This window comes from Amphibalanus amphitrite, unplaced genomic scaffold (assembly GCF_019059575.1).
Source record: "Amphibalanus amphitrite isolate SeventyFive unplaced genomic scaffold, NRLGWU_Aamphi_draft 000573F_arrow, whole genome shotgun sequence".
Classification (NCBI taxonomy): Eukaryota; Metazoa; Arthropoda; class Thecostraca; order Balanomorpha; family Balanidae; genus Amphibalanus; species Amphibalanus amphitrite.
The window spans coordinates 182,107-206,424 of record NW_024882067.1 but is presented as its reverse complement, the minus strand read 5'-3'; the positions used below and the strand labels follow the sequence as shown (position 1 = coordinate 206,424).

Sequence of the window (24,318 nt, the reverse complement as noted above, 5' to 3'; positions counted from 1 at the left end):
ATAGGCCGATTGTTTCGATTTCAACCCCATTTATCGTAATGAGACGAATCCATTGGCTTAGTGGTACGTCTTTTGAACACATATAGGCCTTGGATTTCTCCTTAGCCTGCCTGAAACACACCATGATAAGCATGCATTGCTATGGGTGAAGGAAAATTTATGCGCCGTGATGACGTCACGGTAAAGGAATTCTGGAGCTCGTGAACGGGGGCTGGGGAAGATTGGCTGGAGACAAAAAACTCGCTACAAGCAAATGGTTAAAGGCTTAGTACTCATCCCTAGCCCGGTTCCACTTTTTCTGCCCTTCATTCATGACATTGCTGTGTACATTGTACAACCAGTGAGCGATCTACATAGTCGTAAAAGAAATTTGTGGTGTGAATTATGTAAGGAGTGGTGTACCGCGGACCGCCTCAATCGGAAAAGCAGGGGGGGTTCATCGCCATAGGGACACACGTACAAAGAAATTGCTACCAAATGCTGCCAATGTGACGTCACTGGGATGCTCGAAAGCTGATTGGTCGCTGAGATTCGAGTAATGTAGTCAATTCTGGCGCACCGGCGCAGTGTTTTCCGACCGTTGCGTATTATTACTTTGGTTGTTATGCAAAGTTTCAATATGTTTGTTTGATAATATAAACACGTTTTCATGTGTTTGAAGGTCGCAAAAGCTTAACATAAGTGGCAACCACACTTTGTATTACGTTTCGTCTCATATATCATGAAGAACAACCAAGTATTTCAGGCTGGGATCATGCTGAGCAACCTCAACCAAGGTATTCATTTTGCAATGGATATTAACATAATCTGGCGTTTTTTAAGTTTCCATTTTTGCTATTAAGCTGGTAATATTTTTTCAGTGCTCACAGTGCGCATAAGTACCTTGACCTAACATGATACACTCAACAAATAAAATGGTTACAGCAAACACGCAATGTAAACAAACTAGTGCTACAGCCTACAAGTACAGTGGCAAATTGAAATAAATATATATATATACTGCTTATATAAATATAAGCTCTTTACTTTTTAGCATCATAATTTAAATTGTACATAATATGGTCACATACTGCGGGATGGGTTCATCTCAATCTCTTCGCAATGTTATCAGAGCTTGAGCTGTAAAAATGAAAACAATGTTTTTGCATGGTACCTATTATTGTTTATTTTCAAATTGGTCATTGAAGTTATTTCATGGGTAGGTGCTTAATCTTTTTCAATATTTATTTATTAGTTGCTTTTACTGTCAGCATGATGTTAGCCAAATTTGTTTGTGCTGATTATTGTTTATTTTCAAATTGGTCACTGAAGTTATTTCATGGGTAGGTGCTTAATCTTTTTCAATATTTATTTATTAGTTGCTTTTACTGTCAGCATGATGTTAGCCAAATTTGTTTGTGCTGAGAGTTTTCTGTTTGCAGGAAAACTGAGGCGAGGGCGAGTAGGTCCCTGAGGAGGACCACTGCAAAGGAGGTCAAGGAGATTCTGGGAGCAACCTGCGAGCAACCTCTAGACCAGCCAGCAGGCACCTCTGACAAGTAAGGCTAATGGTTTATGTGTTCACTCACATTAAAAGTGTTCACAAATATCCATCAGTGTTAAAAATCCTGGCCCGTCTTGGGCGCCACCATCATTTTTATTGGGTGGCTATCAAAGCATACAAAAGCGCAGCGTACAATCCTCAAAACATACAAAATCGCAACATACAACGCGCAAAACCTACAAAACAGGCCAGGTAGGGGACAGCCCAAACGTACAAAAGCGCAGCGTACAAAATCCCAACGTACAAAAGTTTACCGTCCAATGGGTAAAGCGTACAATGGCAAATCAAACAATGATCAGAACGTACAAAATTGGAACGTACAATGGCAGATCAAACAAACGCGTATCATACAAAATTGCAACCTACAAAACGAGATGATCGTATCATACAAAATTGCATCGTCTAAAATCGGAAGGTACAAAATGCCTCTGGTTGACGCCGGGTGAATTGATATTTAACAAGTAAGCCACCAGATGGGGTAATGGTGCTGTGGCAGTGGTTTTTTGGAAGCCACCAGGAAATAGAGTGGAATGCCACTAAGTCCCTTAGAAACACGATACCTCTGGACGCTGCACCGGCCGGCTATCGACGCTGCGGGCGGTCGGAGGGTGCCGAGGGGAATGGTTCCGAGCAGGCAGGAACACGATACCTCTGAACGCTGCACCGGCCGACTATCGACGCTGCGGGTGCCGCGTGGACCGGTGCCGAGCAGGCGAAGAGGAGAAGCGGGCATCAAGACCGTGAGAAATCTATTGTATTGGAGGGTGTGCATATGTAGGTAAATGAGGAAAACGTGCATAGGTATGTAACACCTTCATCCTTGATCACATACCCTTTCCCACGCACTGCGGGGGGGGGACTGTTTAAACAACCCCTCCGGTTTCTCGCGAATATCTAAAAAACGACGGCTCAGAGTGCCGCCGTGTTTTGCACATCTTATCATACATCTTTTCTACACCTTCTGTGAAAACTTCAGACCAAAGTCATCCAAGGTCAGGTTACCATATCACGTCGTCGTCAAGTGACCTTACTACATGAAAAGTTTCAATGCCTGTCACAGCTACACCGAGTGACTGATCACTTTGAAACTTTGAGCAACTGATAAAACAACAGTATACACAATACACATAATGTATACAATAATTATAATAATGATACACAAAATGTATCTCTCGGAACTTCGATATCGGTGACCTAAGGTCAGTTCAATTTTGCAACCTCTCCATTATAAGTCAATGGGAGAAAATTGAAAGGCGCTTCTTTTGGCCGAACTTTCAAACATCGAATTACAAGTAGACATGACAAACTGAACCGGAAAATGGTACACGTGGCCCCTTTTTATGTCCCTGAGGTCATCTCAGGTCACGAATGGTATCCTACAGTTTTTCGCAAATAACTTTTTACAGAGACATGCTAGAGCGATGAAAAACCTTATATGTATGTGTTTGGCTCGACAATACGGATCGACTGATGCAGCATGACCTTTTCTGGTCAGGTCATGACATTGACCTGAGGTCATGACCTTGTCATGAGGTCATGACCTTGACCTAAAGTAAATTTTTCCAGTTGAACTTTTGAGGTCAACTTATAGTTCTTTCGATGCGTCGCCTTGACGAGAGGAACACGATGCTGCTGAAAGTAAGCTCGTGCATGTTTTGAGTCAAAAGGTATTGCAGAAAAACAGTTCCCGCAAAAACCATCTTCCTATTCTGGCAGTTTTTGGCCCCTGCACGTTAAACCGTTCCTAATCTATGCGCCGGTTTGTCGAAATTATCGAAGTTTGACCTGGAAAGTGGCGAAATCTTACCTTTGGTGACCTCTGTTGACCTGACCTTTGAGCTGACCTAAAATGTGGCCGATATAATTTCTTCATTACTTCTGCCGCTCTTTCGAACGCCGTCTACGGCGTGTCGCTACGTGGCCCAGGAGCCGAGTGAGAAGGGGGGTGTTCAACCCCCCCCCCCCCAGTGCAGGTGGCGCCGAGCACCGGCCCGGCGCCGGTTAGTCAATCGCATGGCGTTTAACATAACGGTACATCATCGGTGTTTAACCCGCGCCCTGCTGGGGGGGGGGGGGTTTGAACACACACACACACCCTGTGTTTTTCAAAAATATCTCAAAAACGGCAGCGCGGAGCGCCGCCGTTTTTGGCACACCTTATAATACATTTTGTACATACTATTGCTCTTAGCAATCGTTGAAACTTTCGAAGCGATCGGTCACTTGGCTATGGCGGACATTGAAACTTTGCATGAGGTGAGGTCACTTCAAGTGACCTGGTGACCTGACCTTAAATGACCTTGGTCTGAAATTTTTAAAACATGTGTAGAATTGATGTATTATAAGGTGTGCCAAAAACGGCGGCGCTCCGCGCTGTAAACTATACTGAGATAAACTCTGCTTATCTCAGAGTTTTGATATCGATGACCAAAGGTCAGGTCAATTTTGCGACCTCCCCATTATAAGTCAATGGGAGAAAATTGAAAGGCGCCTCTTTTGGACCAAAGCCATTATAAACACTCCCAAACACTGAATTACAAGAAACTAAGACACATTGAACATGAAAATAGTATCCGAGACCCCTGTTTAGTGTTTATGCCCCTGAGGTCATCTCAGGTCACGAATAGTATCAACAGTTTTTCGCGAATACCTTTTGATAGAGGCATGCTAGAGCGATGAAAACGCCTTGGATGTGTTCAGCTCGACGATACGGATCGACTGATATGCAACATGACCCTTTCCGGTCAGGTCATGTTGGTAAAAGTAAGCTCGTGCAAGGCTTGAGTCAAAAGTTATTGCAGAAACACTTTCCGAAAAATCGGTTATTTTGGCAGTTTTTGCCCCCTGCAGGCGAAATCGTTGGCGCTAGGTCAAATCTGAGAGAATTATTCAGAAAGGGCGTTAATAGGGCTATCGAAGTCGCTTTTCCGCGGCGCTGTAGCTATATCGGTTCCCGAGTTATGCGTTGGCTGCTTGGAAACTGTCGACATTTGATCTGAAAATCGGCGAAATTTTGCCTTTGACCACCGGTGACCTGACCTTTAGCCTAACCAAAAAAGTGACCGAAGTGATTACGTTATTATTTTTGGCGCTCTTTCGAACGCCGCCTTCCGCGAATCGCTACGTGGCCCAGAAGTCGAGTTAGAAGTGGGTGTTCAAACACCCCCCCCCCCCCCCAGCAGGGCGTGGAAATCCAGGACCCCCAGCGGGGCGCGGGTTAAAACACATTAGGAAAATATAAATATCTTCAATACAATGTGCGCTAACCAGTTTTCTCAGTAATTCAGCTAGCAAATATCGTGCTGTGTTGTTTACATCGAGGGTCGAACTTAACCCGCGCCGTGCTCGTGGTCTAAGTTTTCCGTGTCGTGCTGGGGGGAGGCGTTTTCATGTCCCCGTCTAACTCGGCTCCTGGGTCAAAGGTCACGTCACCAGAGGTCATCAAAGGTAAAATGTTGCCTATTTCAACATTTTCCCAAACACTCAACGCATAACTCGGGAACCAATAGAGCTACAGCGCCACAGAAAAGCGCATTCAACAGCTCTTTCAAAGGCCTTTCCGAGTGTTGTTGTTAGATTTGACCTCAGGTCAAATATAAATCGTGACGTTAGTAACAACGCACGATACGTTAGACGCTGGCAAAACCCAATACGGGCGAGGGTTAAATCATATGTGAACCAACCAGTTTTTGAGTGGTTAACCTGGCAAACATTGTAAATGTGTTCAATAGGATGTTTACAGTGAGGGTTGAACTTGAAAAAGACGGGCCATTGCACGATGGGACCGCGGCCGGAATTAGCGCGACATTGGTGGATTTGCCGCCCTTTCCCAAACTGAGTTAGACTGTTCCACGTAGTTCAGAAATGTCCAATTCCATGGACCACGAATCTGCAAATATTTTTCGTCCATGGTGTATACTGTATAGCGTCCGCGCCACATCAGCCCAAATACAAAGTTCTGTGACAAGCATCGTAGACCCGTTTTCGTACGGAGAAAAGTAGCAGCTAATGTAGGTAAGAAAAAATGTATATTAGACGGCTTTATCAATATTTTCGGGGTCTAACCTTTAGACCATGAAACAAGAAATGTTTAGACCATGGGCTTCACGATGGAAAGAAAAACTTATAACGGAATATATAAATACGCTTCAAATGTTAAGTTTGTAGGTGCTTTTAAAATTGTGAGTTAATTTTACTGTTATAAACATTCTAGAATGCCGATATGAAACGTCCCGCTAGGTCGCGCTCTTCTTTTATAAATATGGTCTATACCGATCAATTGCCTTTCAGAAAATGTATAATTTAGCTGCTTCAGCCTGCTACATCGAAAATGAGGGGCATTTTTGTTTTTATTTCAGGTCGCCGGCGCTGGCCGTGCGCGGTTACCACGAGCCGGCCGGAAGCTGAGAGTAACAGATCGACAGATCCTCCTAGGAGTCGAACAATGCTGCCAAGTGCCAACTATATTTAAGTTTTGTCCGGAAATATCCGTACCTGCTATCGGAGTGTCTGATACACTTTTCGTACCCTCACTTTATGTGTTATATAGTCCATCAGGCTATCAGATTCCCATCATGGTTTTGGTGGCTACATTATTTGCTTATGGGAATTTCCGGTTCCGTCATGACTTGACCTGGCAGGTGATGCCATCTTATCACATGACCGAACCGAGTCAAGGTAAACGCAGGTCAACTGATTAATTAATTAATTAATTAATTAATTAATTAAATGACTAATGATTATTTAATAAAATTTATCAGGAATTGCTTCGAAAGTACACCGACTACCATTTGTATGATTCTATCATCCCTTTCATGTGAAAAGCGGGCACGAAACACGAAAAAGTACCGATGTCGCGCTAATTCTCGCTCCGGTCCCATTGTGCATTGTAAGAAATAGTTTTAGTGTCTATGCTACATATTTTGCGACCGATACCCCCTGAACCCGATTACGACTCGCTGACGAAGTTTTGTAAATACAATTTGAAAGCTCCGACCCGAACGATTTCTTGTGGAGTGAAGCTCTCATTCACTTATTGCATTAACAAACTCCACAGTCCACATCATATCTTTATGTGTAACTAAGCTGTTGGTGGCGGTAAACACCCATTTGGATGTCGGCGGTGACGCCTAATGGTTGAGCTGACCTGACCCCACCTACCCAAAATGCACGGATACATCGTCTTTGATCAAAACTAGCACGAAATTCGAAATCAGAACCCCGAAAAAAAACTCACTAACAACCTCATTTTAAAAAGTTAAAATAGGCCACGATTTCCCTGAGTCATTTACCCGAATTGAAATGCCAACTAATGACCGGCGATCTTAAAATCGGGTATCATCGGCTTCCTTTAGTTACGGTAGGACGTTCATGTTTTCGCGAAGCTATAGTTCGGTTAGGGACTGAACGATTGGGGATCCAACAGAATCCCCCCCCCCCCCCAATTATATGCTAGCGGCTGAAAACGCGGTCACGGAAGGGGTTTCAAAGAGCATACAAACACATAAGTCCTTAATCCTCGCCCGTACTGGTGTTTTGCAAGCCGCGAACGTATATGGGGGGGGGGGGGGGTCCGTTGGAGACATAGTTTGTTACGAGAGACGCCCAGTTCGAGGTTTAAAGTCCATGCTATTAAAAGAATAATTTCAGGTATTTAAAATAATCTTGAACCGACCTGTGACCTCGAAACTCCACTTGAAGGTACTCATCAGAAGCCTCTCGTAGCGTTATTTTGTTTGCTGCCTAGCCCGTTTCGCTGCGCCTCGAGCTATGGGCTATGGGCTATGGGTTCTCGAACTATGGGCTGGGAAAGTTTACCCCCCCCCCCCTCCCACCCCCACCCAGCAAGTGGTGTGTGGCGAAATACTCCAGCAACTGCCGGGTTAACCCTCGCCCGTATTGGTGTTTTGCCAGCCTCGAACGTATAGGGGGGGGGGGGGGGCGGGTCCGTTGGACCGCCCCCCTTGCCGTTTGGCCCCTGATCGAGCTAGAGCTTCGAAAAAAAATTTAAGGTCCTAGGTCATTGGTTGACTTTCCAGGTCAGGTCAATGACCCACAAGTCTGGAAAATCGGGACCTGTTAGAACATCGTAAAGTGAGGTTGATGAGGGTTTTTCGGGGTGCTGATCACGAATATCGTGTTAGTTTTGATCACAGATGATGTCTTAATGCATTTAGGCCAGGTCAGGTCAGGTCAGGCCAATCAGTAGACGTCCTGTCAGGTATTCATAGTACGTGTCAGCCGTTACTGACAGCTTCGTAACATGTTACGAAGACACCAAAACAACTTCGTAAATGCTCAAATGGTTGCTTAATTCGAGATCAGCTCCAAAAAGTAGCCTAGAAACATGTAAAACTCGAAGAAGTGAACCTAGGTCATCAAAGGTCAATGATCTGACCTGACCTTCAGGTAACCTTGACACCCACCATAATGCCTGGGACCAACATCATATCACATGTTTGAACGCTTGAAACCGCAAAAATACTGCAAACGCGCGGCTAATACGAGCCGACATACGCCGAATCACGATTCCGGCCAAACATGGTCTCGAAAAATAGGCCACAGGTCAAGGTTCATTTGGGACAGGGTCATGAACTTTTAAGGGTAAGTGTACAATTGATTGACTCGACAGTACTGAAAGTTTCATCGCGATCAACCGCTTTTTACGCGAGTTATTCGCGAAAAACCATGGGGGTGGGGGTCCGTTCGACCCCCCCCCCCCCTATACGGGCGAGGGTTAAGTCAGTTAAATTTCTTTTGCAGTTTTCAATTTAATTTACGAATTATGTTCCGGCAGCTATGGTCAAAATGAGCAGAACGCTGCTCAATGTACCAAGCGCAACTTCGTTCTCCGGCCCGCAGAGAGCGGGGATGTAAGTCAGGCACGGCCTTGGCCGTTTCCTCTGGGGCCGCGCCGTCTGCCGAGGGAGGGGAGACCTTGCCCAGTCTGAGGGAGGGGGACGACGGCGCCACCGGGACGCCCCGTCGCTGCGAGACCGGCGCTCACTGTATAAACAAGCAAAAAACGCTGGCCGTGCAAAGCTTGGCTGTGCTTTGACAGAGGAGGCATCTAGTAGAATATTTCGTAACTACACAAACTTCTAACAAAGATGTCGCTTGAAGCGCAGTTGAGATTGTAGGTTTTGATCCAACTGAAAATTGACATCTCAAGGACGACGAAATGATGTTAATTTATATGAAATGGTTTTGTATGATGCGTACTTTGATTAATGCCATTAGTTTTCCACTGCCTTTTTGTGTGAAACGATTTTGTATCTTGCGATTTTGTATGACACGATTTTGTATGCTGCGCTTTTGTATGTTTTGACTGTCCCCTACCCGGCCTGTTTTGTAGGTTTTGCGCGTTGTATGTTACGATTTTGTATGTTTTGATGATTGTATGATAAGATTTTGTATGCTTTGATATGGAGCCATTTTTATTCCCATTGTTAAAATGCATCAAAACATTCTTTTTGCCATGAGTAATGGTAACTTTTTGTCGGGGTAAGGCTTAGGCCACTCAATCCAATTAGGTGATGTCTCAAGTCACATCCACTAAATGTTCTGATAATGACCTATGCTGATCCTAACTAGTGCTTAGAAAAATGCTAAGTTGCGTTTCAGTCTTGGTTGGTGTTTGAACATTTTTATACGCAGTGCTTTTTTTTCTGAACAAGTGCCATGCTAATCACGAGCGAATTCGAGGGGCAGTCGCCAAACATGTCTTCCTCTTCAATAGTAACGGGATAATCGAATTAATGCAAAGCCAAAGGGCATGAATTTTTCGTTGTCCGCGAAATCTGTCAATTTCAATGCGTAGACTAGGTTCATTTAAGTGTTATCGTTTTTTTTGCACAATATTAAATTGTCAATGTCTTTCAAGTGAAATAGCGTAATACTGGTTTCACAGTGCCGCTGCCGGTGTCGACGCTGGCAGCCATGGCCGGCGCCGAGCTGACGAGTTCCAGCCTGGAAGCTCAGCGCGAGGGCCGGCATTTGTTGCCGGCTTCGTGGCATACAAGTGTCACCACATCGACGCCACCCTCGGTAGTCGGGTCTCCTGACTTCTCGGGCGCCGCCGGAGACACTGAACACCCTGTCGAACAGTTGAATTGTGACGTTCAGCCGAGGCCAGCTGCTTGTTCCGTCACAAGCCTGGATGGCCGCTGTGGAGGAGTTCGAGCGGAACTTCTGCCTGCTGATGGGGGCAACTGCAGATCAGGGGCCGCGAGTCATACAGCGTCTCATGTTGCTCATCGCCGTCAAGCAGCCTCAGCTCGGCACCCGCGTGTCCAGGAAGTTGGCGAGCACCCGTCTCCACCTCCCCCTTCGGTCTCTTAGCCTGACTGGACGAGGTCTGGCAGCTGAAAAGAGCCAATAGAAAAGTTGGCCATCATACAAGGAGCTCTAGGTGAGCTGCTGGTAAACCGGCTCGTGTAACGACTGTGCGACTCTGTGTGGTGCGGCTGGCTCTGTGTGGGTGCTGTGCGACTCGGCATGGTACCTCCGGCTGTGTGTAATGGCTTTGCGACTCGGTGTGGTACGGCCGGCTCTGTTGGTGCTGTGCAACTCGGCATGGTGCCTCCGGCTGTGTGTAACGGCTATGCGATTCGGTGTGGTGCGGCCGGCTCTGTTGGTGCTGTGCAACTCGGCGTGGTGCCTCCGGCTGTGTGTACCGGCTGTGCGACTCGATGTGGCACGGCCAGATCTGTTGGTGCTGTGCAACTCGGCGTGGTGCCTCCGGCTGTGTGTAACGGCTGTGCGACTCGGTGTGGCACGGCCAAATCTGTTGGTGCTGTGTGACTCGGCATGGTGCCTCCGGCCAGCCCTCACCGGACACGATTTGGTAGCCGAGGTCTGTGACGTCAGCCGGGCGTGAAGTTTTCCCTTCACCATAGGCTTTACACACAAACTTGCCGAAGTTCATGCCAGGATAGCCCGGCCTGAAAGTGCAAAAATGATTAAATTTTGCCCTCATTAGATTCAGTGCTTCATTTTATAACTAAAAACGTCCGTTATTAGGCCTCAATGAAGGTACAAAGTACTCAAAATCGAAATTAAAGAAGATGCTGTCCGAGCACAATCTGGTAACATCACGTGACTTCTTTTCAGCAGATTATTCATAATTTCAGGATATATTCACAAGATTGCTGCCTAAAACATCATAAATAATACATTTGCAGCATTTATTACTTCCGTTTAAGTCATAACCTTGTAAAATGCAAAGTGTATCATGGTAGTCACGTGACCAAAGGTATAACAGGGGGTTGGGACAAACACTCAAAGGATTTCGAGTTTATTAATTAAATATATAATTTTCATGGTGGAATTGAAAGATTGTATTTTTTCCTAATAGCATACAAATTTTTGTATGTAAAATATTTTCCTTACGGGTGAAATTCTCCATATAAGAAATATCAGTGACGTCACCAGGGCTTTACTCAAAACATCGGATCTACCTGTTTATTATAGGTATCTTGCCTCCGGCTGTGTGTAACAGCTGTGCGACTCACTGTGCGACTTGGCATTGGGTAACGGCTGTGCGTCTCGATATTGTACCACCAGCTGTGAGTAACGGCCACCGGTAAGTGAAACTTATAATATTTAGTGAAAATGTTTATTCGATTTTTTTTTTCAGCAATGCAACTTAAGTGCATCCGTCCTGAGCGCCCTAGCAGGGCAGCGGAGCCGATGTAATTTCGGTGACTACTGACTCCTGACTCCTAGTTCCAAAAACTAATTCCGAATCCTACTCCGGGCAGAACTGTCTATTCTGACCGATTTCGACTCAGACTTCGCAGCCCTGCAGCTCCGCAGTCTGCGGAACCGATGAATTTTTGGTGACTTCGACTCTGACTCCGGCTCCGGCTTCCAAAAACGACTCCGACCCCGACTCCGGCTCCAGTTCGACTCCGACCAAAGTCCGGTCCCGACTCCATAACCCTGCGCCCTGGGACCCATACAAGCCTCGCTGGTTTCGGCCCGCTTTTCCTGGACGTGACCTTATATCACCATTACTCACTTTAAAATGCGACATATTTTCAATTTCTAGTGCGAAAAGTGCTCGCGATAGCTTTTTGGGCGTTATAACACGAAAAAAATGCCACCGGAAAGTCCGTAGTAATGCTCTATACATAGGCCGGCCGCGGCGGGAGCACCCCAGTGACGTCATCCGGGGCCGGTAGGGGGAACGTAAAAAATTCCCTAATGAACCTACCTGGTATATAGGGCCTTGCGGAAAAGGGAACAACTATTTTATAACTATGTCTGTCGCAGAGCAGCTCAAGCGAATTCTTAGGAAGTGTGCAGCTTTTTTTGTGCTTCACTAGCAGTCGTGAAGGCATCATCAGAGATATATGTGATGGGGTAAGGAACAAGGCACTCAGGGCAAAAACGGGTCCCTCACACATAATCTCGCTGCTGTTCAGTACTGACGGAAGCAGGGTATATTAAGTGGACGAAGTAGCACGAACTTTGGAAGGAATTTCTAGTATAACTACTAGAAAACTTACTATATGTGGTAGGGACTAGCAAAATGTTAGTTCAAACTAGAATATGGTAGCGCTTACGGTTGGCAGTGGTGACGCGCACCTGACATTCATTTCTTAAATCTCTTCAATAACAGGTTTTAGAGGCCGATTAGTGGGCAGATACATTCAAATTAGCTATTAAAGGGACAGTATCACCATTTCGATGAAATTTGACATTGCATAGGCCCCACCTTTCTGGTCCGGGAACTGAAGACCGATCCTCGAAGCTCCACACCGTTATCCCGCTATCGCCGCTCAAAGTACGAAAGGTGTACTACACTTTGAATCGTGCTTCACTATCTTCACTGTTTAAATGTTTGCGCCGTTTTGAATTGACCGCCAGTAATAAAACTTTTACCCTGGTCATTTCATCAAATTTTATGAAGCCAAAACGTTTTTCGCACTTATTCATCACCGTTAAATTCATTAAATAGTCGTAGGCAATTTCCGCTGTTTCCTTCGGATTCTAGCGGCTCAACAAAGGAATTCCTCCAGCTTGAATCACAATCTCCCTCCAATGTATGACGTATATGTATGACGTCATCTGATCAGTCTCGATCTCAACGACAACTCAATCAGAAGAGCGGCCGCGTAAGCGTAACGTCAATAATGTATTATCTGCGCCAGTTCTGTAGTAATTTCGCAGGCTTCCAAAGTGGCGGCCATGCTAGTAGTGGTGGTTCGCTCATGAAAATGACTCGCTCATGAAAAAATATTTTTCACCGAGTTCGGTCCTCAAACTATGTTTTTCTGATTCAGAAAAATAAGAAATGCTAGTAAAAAAAACATCAGCTCCATACATTGATTTTTTTTTTCGATGATACTGTCCCTTTAATGATTGATTACACACACATTCAAGAATCTACATAATTCAATTCAAGCCAAAATCACACGGCGCTCCCAGGATTCGAACTCACGACCCTCGGATCCATAGTCCGATACGCTACCGACTGCGCTACAGAGGACAGCGCACCGGCGCTCGGAGAGGCGCGTCGCGGGTGCTGGCGTGCAGAGAAATCTTTACCCTGTACGCCGTACAAGATCGGCTGGGTTTCATGAAAAATCAAAAATGGCAGAGGAATTGTCGAAAGAAAATTCATCGATCTATCATTTAAGACTAAGAACCATTAATTTCTTCTAATGTTGACAGAGATATCGCCCGCCGAAAGCAGGCGATTTAAATTGTAAGCCCTATGGGCTGGTAGGAAATGTACGCCGTGGAGCGGCAGTGTTACCAACTAACTTCGGCGGGGGTTGGACGGAAGTCCCGTTTTCAAATCGAATGGTAAGTCCATATGGCCCATTACAGCCTTTGTCAACGAAATTGAACCTAAGATGAGGTATAGGCTCCCAATTTTGGCTGGCATTTGGTGCGGTATTGGACATGTACCAATGACGATGCTTTTCCGAGCATTTGTTTTTTTTTCCGGATCTAATACGAAATTCCAGTCTCCAACGAGAATAACAGGACATATTTGTGAAGCATTGAATACTCTCTCACACAAGTCTTCAAAAACATCGGACAATCACTATTTGGCCTATATATCACAACAAACTTGCTTCGGAAGTATCCATCACATTCTACATCCATTATCACATAATTACCGTGATCATCCACCTCCCAACTATGAACTAATACAGGTGCCCCAGTTCGAACTAAGACAGTCACTCCTCTAGCGTTAGTTGTTCCGCAACTCATATATATTTCTCCTCCCCACTCCGATCGGACCATTGACTCCATTTCAGTCGTCAGATGTGTGTCCACTAACCCATACACAGCACAGTCGAGGCGTCTGAGGTAATTGAAGACATCCCTTCTCTTTTCGGTCTGACGTATACCCCGTACATTAACACAACAGAAAGACAAGCTCATTTTCGACATGTAACAGTAGCTCTAAACTCACACCGAGCACAACCACCCCCACCCAAGGTCTCCGCTCGGACATCGGAGAGCTCACGCTGCTGAGCCAAGTCCATGGTCCCCAGCCCGACTTTGAATGCTGAGCCACCACTAGAAATATTCCCTGATATCTCTCGACTGCCCATCCCCCCTACGAGTTCCCCTACCCCTTCCCTGCATAGCAGACCCTGCGACCCTACCCCCACGCGGACAATCCGAGGGAGAACCACCAGGTCTCTCTACCCATCGTGCCTTAGACTCCCCGCCTTGGGAGGATTCACGCCGCAAAACATTCGATATAGCCGACGGAGAGCCAGGTCGGAAAACAAGAGAGGCGTCTTCACTCATAGAACATGCCCCTCCCTCAGCGCCACCTACCTTGCGACCCTCATCGCCACCTACCGCGCGACCCTTCTCCGGCTCCCCACGGTCCCCGGCAGGTGGCAGCACCGAGCCCGCCGAACCGACCCACCTCAGACCTGTGGCCGACGGTAGATCTGACCCAGACGTCACTCGCAGTGGCGCACCCAGGCCCGCCACCCGAGAGGGGCCGACCAGGGAGTCACTCGGAGAAGGCGAAAGTCCAGCTGAAACGATCTCCGGAGACTCAAGCGGCGCCGCCAGCTGCACCCAACGCACAGCCTCCCGCGCGCAGTCTAGTAACGGCGACGACGAGACGCGCCCACGAGCCGCAGTCCCGGAGCGATTTTGCGCGTCCTGCCGCTGGTGCTGAGCCTCCTGACGGCCGCCGCCGCTCCTCCTCAGAGAGTCGGAAGGGGAACGGTCACGTGAACGGGGGTCGCGACCGGGGGTCGTCACTCCCTCTCGACCGCCCCGCGCCGAGGGCGCAGGCGCATCACGTCGGAGAGCTCCTTCCTCTATCTCGCTCCTCGCTCTCTCTTCCCCCGGCTGGGCTCGCCTCTGCACGGGGCTCTGTGGTGCACTCGACCCAGCCAGCTGACGCAACGCCTCCGGGTCAGCGATCCGCAGTGGCGGTGAGTCACGTGACCTGCAGATCATTATGTTCCCGGCTCTTGTGAAAACCGAGTAGATCTGTCGTTCCTTTTTCATTCGAATAAGGTCCCTGAACATCTCCTACCTCCGGGGGGTTAGCGATTCCGTGATGTAGAGGCCGGAACCTCGAAGTTTGGCCTTAGCTCTAAATAGCGCATCTCTATTAGAGCCGGGCGCAGCTGAGCTAAATTCAATCACGATCTTTCCATTTCGAAGTCTGGTGATATCTTGGATCTGTGTGCGGTCTAGATCCATCTTGAGGAACTCACGCGCAGCTGAACGAATCAGATCCACCGCTTCGTCACGGTTGGTATGCGCCTGGAGAGCGGACCCGGAGAATATCAAAAACACCAACCTGCTATTCTGGAGCCGGCGGTCCTCATTCATCTCCAACTGCTGCACTCTGCTCCTCAGATTCTCTGTCACTTTTTGAAGCTCCTTAACATTCGCAACCACCGACTTCTGACGCTCAGACAATTCTGACAGCACGTCCATCGTGAATGTCAGGGAGTTCTCCATCGCCAACAGTCGCCTCTCACTGAACTCTTAGATTTCTTTAACACACTTTTCATTCTCTTTCACTATAAAGTCCTTTAATTCACGATAGTCCTTCTGCTCCCCCTGACCAGGGGAGCACGCCTTTCTTTTCTTACTCATGGCGTCCACAGACACCACAAAAACCCCACTGCTGACCGCTCTCACTCGCACCGCGCGCGGAGCGCCCTCGCCCGCGTCCGCCCCGGCCGAGGTCAGCCGGTCAACTCCCCGAGCATTTGTTACCGAGATGGATCAGCTGGGAAAATTGGGGGTTCGCTGGCTGCATGACGGGAGACAAATAGTTTCGAAAGCATTTGCGGTATGTGCTTGCCCGGACACTTAAGGGAGGTCAGCACCGCAGAATCACAACAGATTTAATGGTTTCTATGGCTGTTCTCGTTGTCTGCATCCCGGAAAATTTCTACAAAATCAGGTGCGGTACGTCACCGAAGATATGCAGAGCCCATTTAGGACGGACAGAGAAATTCGAAGAGACGCAAAAGCCGCTTTAGAATCTGGCAATGCAGTGCGCGGTGTAAAGGGACCATCGTGTCTTTACAATCTCCCTGCTTTCGACCTAGTGTTGGGCTACGTACCCGATTATATGCATTGCGTCTGTCTGGGTGTTGTCAAAATGATGACACAACTCTGGTTCTCAACCAAAAACCACGCCGAGGCATATTACATCGGTCAAAAGAAAAACGTTCTCGCTATCAATGCCCGTAATTGCTGGGGATCAAACCACCAAAGGTGGTCACACGCCTTCCACGGGCTACAACTACCAGGATGGGTTGGAAGGCGTCAGAATGGAGGGCTTGGCTTCTTTTTTTACGCCGTTTGGCGCTTGTCAGGTATCCTAGAGAGCCAGTTCCTAAAGCATTTCTCTTTGCTGTCATCTGCTATCTTTATCATGCTGCGCGAAGGGCAGAGGCGATGCTTTACGAGTATGTCGTTACATTCGAAATTTTGTACGGCACGAAAATAAGGACCTCGAACGTCCACCAACTGCTGCATTTGGCGGAGTGTTAAGCGCTTGGGGCCGTTTATGGGCTCACTCTGCCTTTCGCTTTGAAGACTGGAATGGGCGACAAAGTACGTTCACGGGACCCGATCAGCAGCCAACCAAATTATAAATCGTTTTTCCGGATCCAAAACGATTGACGCTACGCTAAACACGATTGAACTATCGCCACAGACAAATGCATTTTGCCGAAAGATTTTGGGTCATAAACCTTTCAGTCAGTGTTCAGCCTCTGGTCATGTTTCTGTGGGTCTCGGCTGCGGAACCACAGTGCACCTCGGCGCTGCAGTCAAAAGCGCATTGCAAAATTGTTCGACTGCCCTTCCAGAAGGCGGTACATTCTTAAAACGCATGCTGCATATGGGAATGATATTGGATGTCTCAGAGCATTATAACTCACGAAGGACTTCGCTTAGAACTACGGAACATTATTCAGTTGGCTGTCGAGAACCAGCGCATTTTTTTCCTCTTTGGGGTTCCATTGAAATCAATCAGCTCATCTGCTTACCGCCACTACCCCATGCATACACGCATCAGGGAGCGAGGCTCCGATGATGAGTATAGTTGCAGTCAGAGCGGCAACCCAGTTGGGTGAATGTGTGGCTGTTACGCTTCTTACTGTATGCCTGGCCTATTCAAATACATTAGCTAGAGGGGTGTGGTAATAACTGGTGTAAGCAAATTGACCACGGTCAAAAATGCATTACCAGAATGCACTTAAGCCAACATTTTGGGATGGTCTCGTTCCTAAGTCGGCTAAGAGCTTCGGTCCAGAAAATAAATTTATCGGTGGCATACAGTAAAATACATACCAAACTCGGCCGGTGATAAATTTTCAAGACCTCAGTCCTTACTGATTTTTGAACTCGGCCTTCGGCCTCGTTCAAAAATCCAGTAAGGACCTCGGTCTTGAAAATTTATTTACACCGGCCTCGTTCAGTATTATATAACACCAACCACTTAGCGATAAGCAGAATCCCAAGCACAGCCTGGGGAGTAGAGGTGGCAAAACTGGAAAATTTTGGGACCCGGACCCGGACCCGGTCTGACTGGCACATTTCCGGAACCGGTCAGACCCGGTCTAAGTCTGCGTTGGAACCAGATGGACCCGTTCCCGAAATTCATTATGAAAATTGTGTACATTTGTAGGTATAGCAAGAAGAAAATAGTTTCTTTCCAATTGGGCATACTTGTGTTGAAAAGTAAAAAACTCATGCCATGGTCATTTCACTTCGCTTCACAATTTGTATTTTAGAACCAGATTCAGGTCATATTTAAGATTATAAGAAGTAGACCAATGAATTTCATGCTAACCTAAGCCACTTTTACTACAGCTGCTAAAAATGATGTGAACTGGGGATCCATGGAGCAGTGCCTTCACCAGAGTCAGGACCTAACATCAACATGGAACATGATAACCATACTGATACATACCTTTTCTAATATTATTGGTAAAAGATATTCGTTTTTAGAATTAAATTCATTAGTCCTTACAAATATTGTCAACTATCCAAGGCCCCAAACAAGAAAACATTCAAAATCAAAATAAATCAAAACTTTGGGAGGTCCGCCAGAAATGTCGACACGATAGCAATGCAAGGAGAAAACAGGCGTTAAATCACTGCAAAATTTTGTTGGGGTTAAAGTACTGCAAAATCGTTATGACAATAAACTTTAGTGTACCGCAAGGTTGCGATCATGACTGCCAATTTATTAACGTAGAAAACAAACTACATTTTGTTGTTAGTACCTAGATAAAGAATAAATACCAAGGGTTCTGAGACTTACATGATTTCTTCCCGAACGTGTTCCAAAATTGTAAATCCTAGGTGGCGAGCGGGATCGCCAGGCGGCATGCCACTGACAGCTCGCTGTGCCCCCTCTGTAAACGGGTGGAGGAGACGCTGGAGCACTTCCTATACGAATGCGGCGAGCTTCAGGAGGACAGGAGGATGGCGGAGATCAGGACCAGATCCAGACTGACGCGAAACAGGGCGGCCGTGGAGACACTGATGGACGCCGGACTGCAGGAGGCGAGCCTGATTCATCAAATCTATAAGGCAAGAGTGGAGAAGGAGCTGAATCAGAGCTCCCCACACGGTCATTCCTAGCCAATTACGAATATCCACCCACAGACCTATCCTAATCCCGGCGTCAGATGGCGTAGTAAACAGTTTAAAGTAACGGAAAGGCGGTCGACAAGTTCGACACTGCATCCGATGGATGGAGCCAACGACAGAAGAAGAAGTAACCTTTATGCAGTAGATTAGCGTGCGTAAGGCATAGCATATACCAGTATAACGCCTTATGGGCGACTAACGGAGCGAGCGAGAGGGTGAGCCTTGCACGTGCGAAATTTCGAGGGGGTACCTCCAGCTGACTTGTGCACGACACCCTACTGACCGGTCTCTAGCGATGTGCCAAATTTGAGCACAATCGGCCCAGCCGTTCTCGAGATCTGGAATCGGCACCCTGCACGTGCGCACGTGCAAAATGGGTCCCAACTGACTTTTGCACGGCACCCTACTAACCGGTCCCTAACCATGTGCCAAATTTGAGCGCCATCGGTCCAGCCGTTCTCGAGATTTGGAATCGACCCCTGCACGTGCGCACGTGCAGCAGCACCCCAACTCTGGCACATGGATATGCATTGCCTAGTGGGTGCCTACCTACATGCCAACTTTCAGCGCAATCGGCCAAGTAGTTACCGAGATATTGCAACAATTACAAAAGTGACACCTCTTCGTTTTGCACGTGGCACGTGCATAAGGGGTCACCCACATGCATCGGCAATAGTCCAATACTTGGTAGAAGGAATGAAGCTACCCTACAAAAATTACCGCGTGTAAATCGGTCAAGTGGTTGCTGAGATATAAGCCTCGCAAAAGCGTGACCACGGCCGGCCGGCCGGCCGGCCGGCCGCTCATACTCAGAAATTTCCGTTAACCCGCGCCCCGCTGGGCTATTCAGCCATACGCGCCCTGCTGGGGGGGGGCAGATTCTGCCCCCCCTGTCTAACTTCCGAACCGATGGTCGTAGAAAGACGGGGAAAACGGCAATCGAAAGCTCTTAACAAGGCGGATCTTAAGAGCCCAAAATTTTTTGCTTAAGTAGGTCAGAGGTCAGGTCAAGGTCAGGTCAAGGGTACAAAATGCAAGTTTCTACAGTATCGGCCTTGCACCGTAGTTGCCGAAGAATGGACTGAGACTGATTGCCCAAAACGTGTTCTTAGACTACCAAGACAATATTCGTTGCATACAATGTCATTCAAAGGTCAAGGTCAAGGTCAGGTCAGGTCAGGTCAGGTCACCAAAAACAAAATATAGAAAAGGGCATGTGCGACACATGTTTTATGGTTCATTTTACTCATAGAATTCAATAGGCACACTCAATAAGTGATATGGACCACCTCTGGATGAATTTCAGGTCGAGGTCAGGTCAAGGTCAGGTCAAGTGAGGTCAAATTTTGAAGTTGGTTGTTAAGGCCCAAACAGGTGTCTATCTGATGCAGTTTTTCACGGCGAATCGAATGGTGCTATTTTTGTTTCCGTACGACGTCTAGAACTTCCAAAAAAATCATTTTTCAAAAATTTTGTGTGTCGTGACGTCATAGAATTTTGAATAACTCCCACATTTTTGAACCGATTCTTCTGAAAATTGGTATGTAGATGCACATTGACCACTTCTCTGACATATATTCCGGTTTTTTCGATACACTCAAAATTTTGGATTTTATAACTATTTTCCCAAAAAAATCAGTTTTTTGAAAAAATTTAGGCCAAAATCCAAAATTTTCAAAAAACCGAGATAGCCATTTGATAGACAACGTGGAATCACGTATAACCTTTTTTTGTTACGTCTTGATTCCTTTAAAAATGAAGATGTTAGCGGCGTTTGAAATTTTGCCGTTTTTGAGACGAAAATGGCGAACATGACGTCACTAAAACGTCAATTTCTCAAAAATTTTCCGACGGATTTCGTTCAAATTTTCAGGGAACGTGTCAAATTGATGTATAATAAGGTACTGAAAGTTTGACGTCGCTGGCGTAACGCGTTTAGAAGTTATTGGCGAAAAACGGGAGGGGGGGCAGATTCTGCCCCCCCCCAGCGGGGCGCGGGTTAATCTAAGGAAAGACTACGCTCGCTTCGCTCGCTCCGTAATGACGCTCAAATGCGCCATTTTCACATCAACACGGAATCATTGGCCTTGGAGAAGGGCATTGGTATTGACTCAGTTTTTTGCCAGTTGCTGCCGTATGATGGCGCTAGTAGAGCGCTATATGTATAATACGCTCTGCTAGCGCCACCATGCGGCGCCAGTTGGCTAAAAATCTGGTCAATAATACGGTTTCTGGAGAATGCCTTGGATTCATTTCTAGCTTTATGGATTTCTGCAAGGGCATGCTGGTTTTATGAGTTGTCTTCTGGCCGTGATAGAAATAATTTCAAAGCTGTTTGAGTTATGAAATGCATTTGAATATCAAACATGAACTCTGATTTCCGGTGGGCATAGTGACTTTGGTATGTCAATGTCTTTGAAAAGGCAGGTGAGAATGCCACTGGTCAGCCTTGCTTCAATTGGATTTGTGTCCATTTATAAATGGATTTCAGTCATACCTACTTACCTACATATGTTATTGGTATTTGATTTCTACAGCTCAAAATATTGCTAGGTGTAATTGTACAGCAAACTGAATGGAAGTGATCCGTACAAACATTTGGTGAAATGTTTTCTGGATTGCTAGCACTTAGAACTTGTTTATTCTGTTGTAGGTGACAAGATAAGAAATTGAAGCAAGACTGACCAGTATGCTATAGAATAGGTAGCCCAATCTGCAGGAATATTAAAATTCAAAAGTGGAATTGGGAGTTGGGACTTATGAACTGGAAACTGCATCAACTATGACTATGTTTGCCAAAGCATAAAAGATATTAATATTTACCATAAAGCACAGGGAAATGATAGGACCCGGTTGGACCCGGCCAAATATTTTGGGGGACCCGGTCTGGACCCATCCGGGTCCAGACCGGTTCCATAGACCGGGTCCCCGGGTCCACATTTTGCCACCTCTACTGGGGAGACTGAACTCGATTCGCTAACGTCGATGTGGTCAGGGGTAGCCAGTAACAGTTGGTAGCATTAGGCCAAATGGGCGCTCAAAAACTACTACCCCATAGGGTATCCATGTTAAATCGACCTTTTTCAAGCGAGCCCCACACGTAAGCTAAAAGATAAAAACCCAATGACGCCAATGTTATTGTGGGGAAAGGTAGCCTCAAGCTTCCTCTACAACCTTTTTATCTAGCGTTTTTCGATGCGGAGGCTATAACAGGTCCACAAAGCATTGGGCGCTGCCCGAGGTACCAAAAGCTTTTTTTATTTGCTCCGCCAGCCTAAAGCCAGTCTGGAGCCGGGGGTCATTACATCTGGCAATTTTGGCCAGGAACAAAGTTTTACGTTAAGCCGGTTTGTGTGAACCCGGAAGCAATAGCAACGTGGGAGCCTATCCTTAGCGTGTATGAGCAAATCTAATGGGGAACTTACTTTTGCCGAAGTGCCGTAAAAGCCGGAACAAAAACACAGATGAAGAAACGGTAACATTTATTTACATCACACATTCATACACTTGTGCAAGGTGTCAGTGTACTGGTGTGGGGTGTATTGGTCAGGGAAAAAGTCCTAAATAACAAAAAACCTGACGCCTATTGCAAAGGGGAAAACCCCGCGCTGAAGCCAAAGAGCGCGGGAAAAAAACCCTACAGTTGTTTAATCTAATGTGTAGGAGGGAAAAGGGAAGGGATAATGACGGCCCCGTGCTGGGGAGGGGCGCCCGGCGACCACAGGCGTAAACACCTTGGCCGCCAGTCGGCGTTGGCTCTCAACGACTCCGCCTTAGCGGGTCGGAGATCGCAATAGGGGGCCGCCAGTTACACATAGTGCAATGCAAGAAACATCAATGGCTAGAGCGCGAGCAAACGATGCAATCAGAAGGAAAATGTAGATAAACGACCGGAATTTAGGTTGCACGTGTAAGGAACTGGGCGCCGCGTTAATATCGTCCCCACGGCGCCCACTCATGCCCGTGCTCGGGGTTCCGTTTGTATCAGTGAGGTGGTTTTATATGTTGTTAATAAGACGTGCCTCCTGAAGAAAGATAAAAAGCAAATCATGTAGCTCTGGATGATCGTCGCCAAGGATAGTTGGCAAATCAAGACTGAGGCCATGTGTGGTAATGTGTCTTATAATGTGTCTTCTGTGGTGCTGTAAGCGTGGGCAGTGGAGTATGAAGTGTTGTATTGTGTATCTTGGATGTGTGGGGAAATAGTGACATATTGGAGGTGGTACATGGTCGTATATATGCGAGTGTGTAAGATACGTGTATCCTAGCCTCAGGCGTATTTGGAAATTCCGACCTCGACGAGCATCTGTGGTAGAAAACCACCACTTTAGTAGGGGAAACTACTGCTGTCTGCTACTATTTGCACTGCAAGTGTCGCTATAGCTGCGACATCTATGCATAACGCATATACTGATAGATATAAACCGCGACATCTGTGTGTGCTGATTCTAGTTAGCGATTAGCGAGGGCACCAGGGTGGATCCAGACTTTCAGTTTGAGGTTGGGGGGACTCATGGCCGGCCCGATCCCCGGCAGTCAAAGTTGCTGGTCGTTGGGGGGGGGGGGAGGAGGAAGGTTCAATATGATGCCACAAGACATGCCTATTGCCTATAGGTATATAAGTATGCATTGATTGGTATCAGCACTCATCAGTGTGCCTCCTGAGATGTTTGTGATTTTTATCAATTCATCAAATTGACGATTTGTTTTTCGCGGGTATCTTAAAAACGGCGGCGCTCCGCGTCGGTGTTTTTTTTTTTTACTTATTTAATAATTGCTTTTTGGCTTTACCAATTACGTACCAATACATACATACATTTACCTATAGGCAATAGGCGTGGCATCATATTGGACCTCCCCCCCCCCCCCCGCTCAGCAACCGGACTGCAGGGGTCGGGCTGGCCATGATGAGTTCCCCATGCCCTTAACCCGCGCCCTGATGGGGTCTGCCGAGCAACGCGATCTGATGGGGGGGGGGGGCATTTTGCCCCCCCCCTAAGATCTCGAGAACCGCGCAACATAGCGACAAGCGGTAAACGGCGTTGGATAGCCCCAACGGGGAACTACCTTGTGACCCAATTTCATTGACCTCGGTCAAACCGATGACGTCACAGGTCAGGTCAAAGGTAGAATTTTCACCGTTTACAGGCATTTCAAGAAATGCGTTGTATAATCGAGTAAAATGCATTTCATTGAAAATCATCGATGGGGAAATGTTCTTCAAACACATATTTTGCTATTTGAGGTCACTGATACCAGGTCAGGTCACAGAGGTCAGGTCACTGGGGGGGTCACAATATGAAAGTGTCGTGTGATACATGTTTTATGGTCCATTTTACATGACAAATGCGATAATGTGGGTCAGGCAGACTTTTGGGCCAGCTTAGGTCACGTTTTGGTCAAGGTCGGGTCAAGGTCAGGTCAAATTAGGTCAAATTTCAAAGTTGATATTTTTGCATAAAATGGGTATCGACTCGATGCAGCTCGTCACGGGGAGTTCAATGGTGGTCTCCGTTTTGCGCTACGAGGTCTAGAATTGCAAAGAAAATGAGTTCAAAAATTTGACGTCATCAATTTTTAAGTTTTTTTTTCGCTATAACTTGGCCAAAAAAAAGAGATATCGACCTAAAATTTGGTACGTATATCGAAGAGCG

The 24,318-nt window shown here is 46.7% G+C and overlaps 1 long non-coding RNA gene across 1 annotated transcript; it reads left to right on the top strand.

Moving 5' to 3' along the window:
* The first annotated feature begins 595 nt into the window (after positions 1-595).
* On the top strand, positions 596-10,359 carry LOC122394091. The gene is made up of 3 exons (XR_006258799.1): positions 596-776; positions 1,422-1,538; positions 9,453-10,359. It is a non-coding gene; the product is annotated as an uncharacterized LOC122394091 (long non-coding RNA).
* Positions 10,360-24,318: the final 13,959 nt, after the last annotated feature.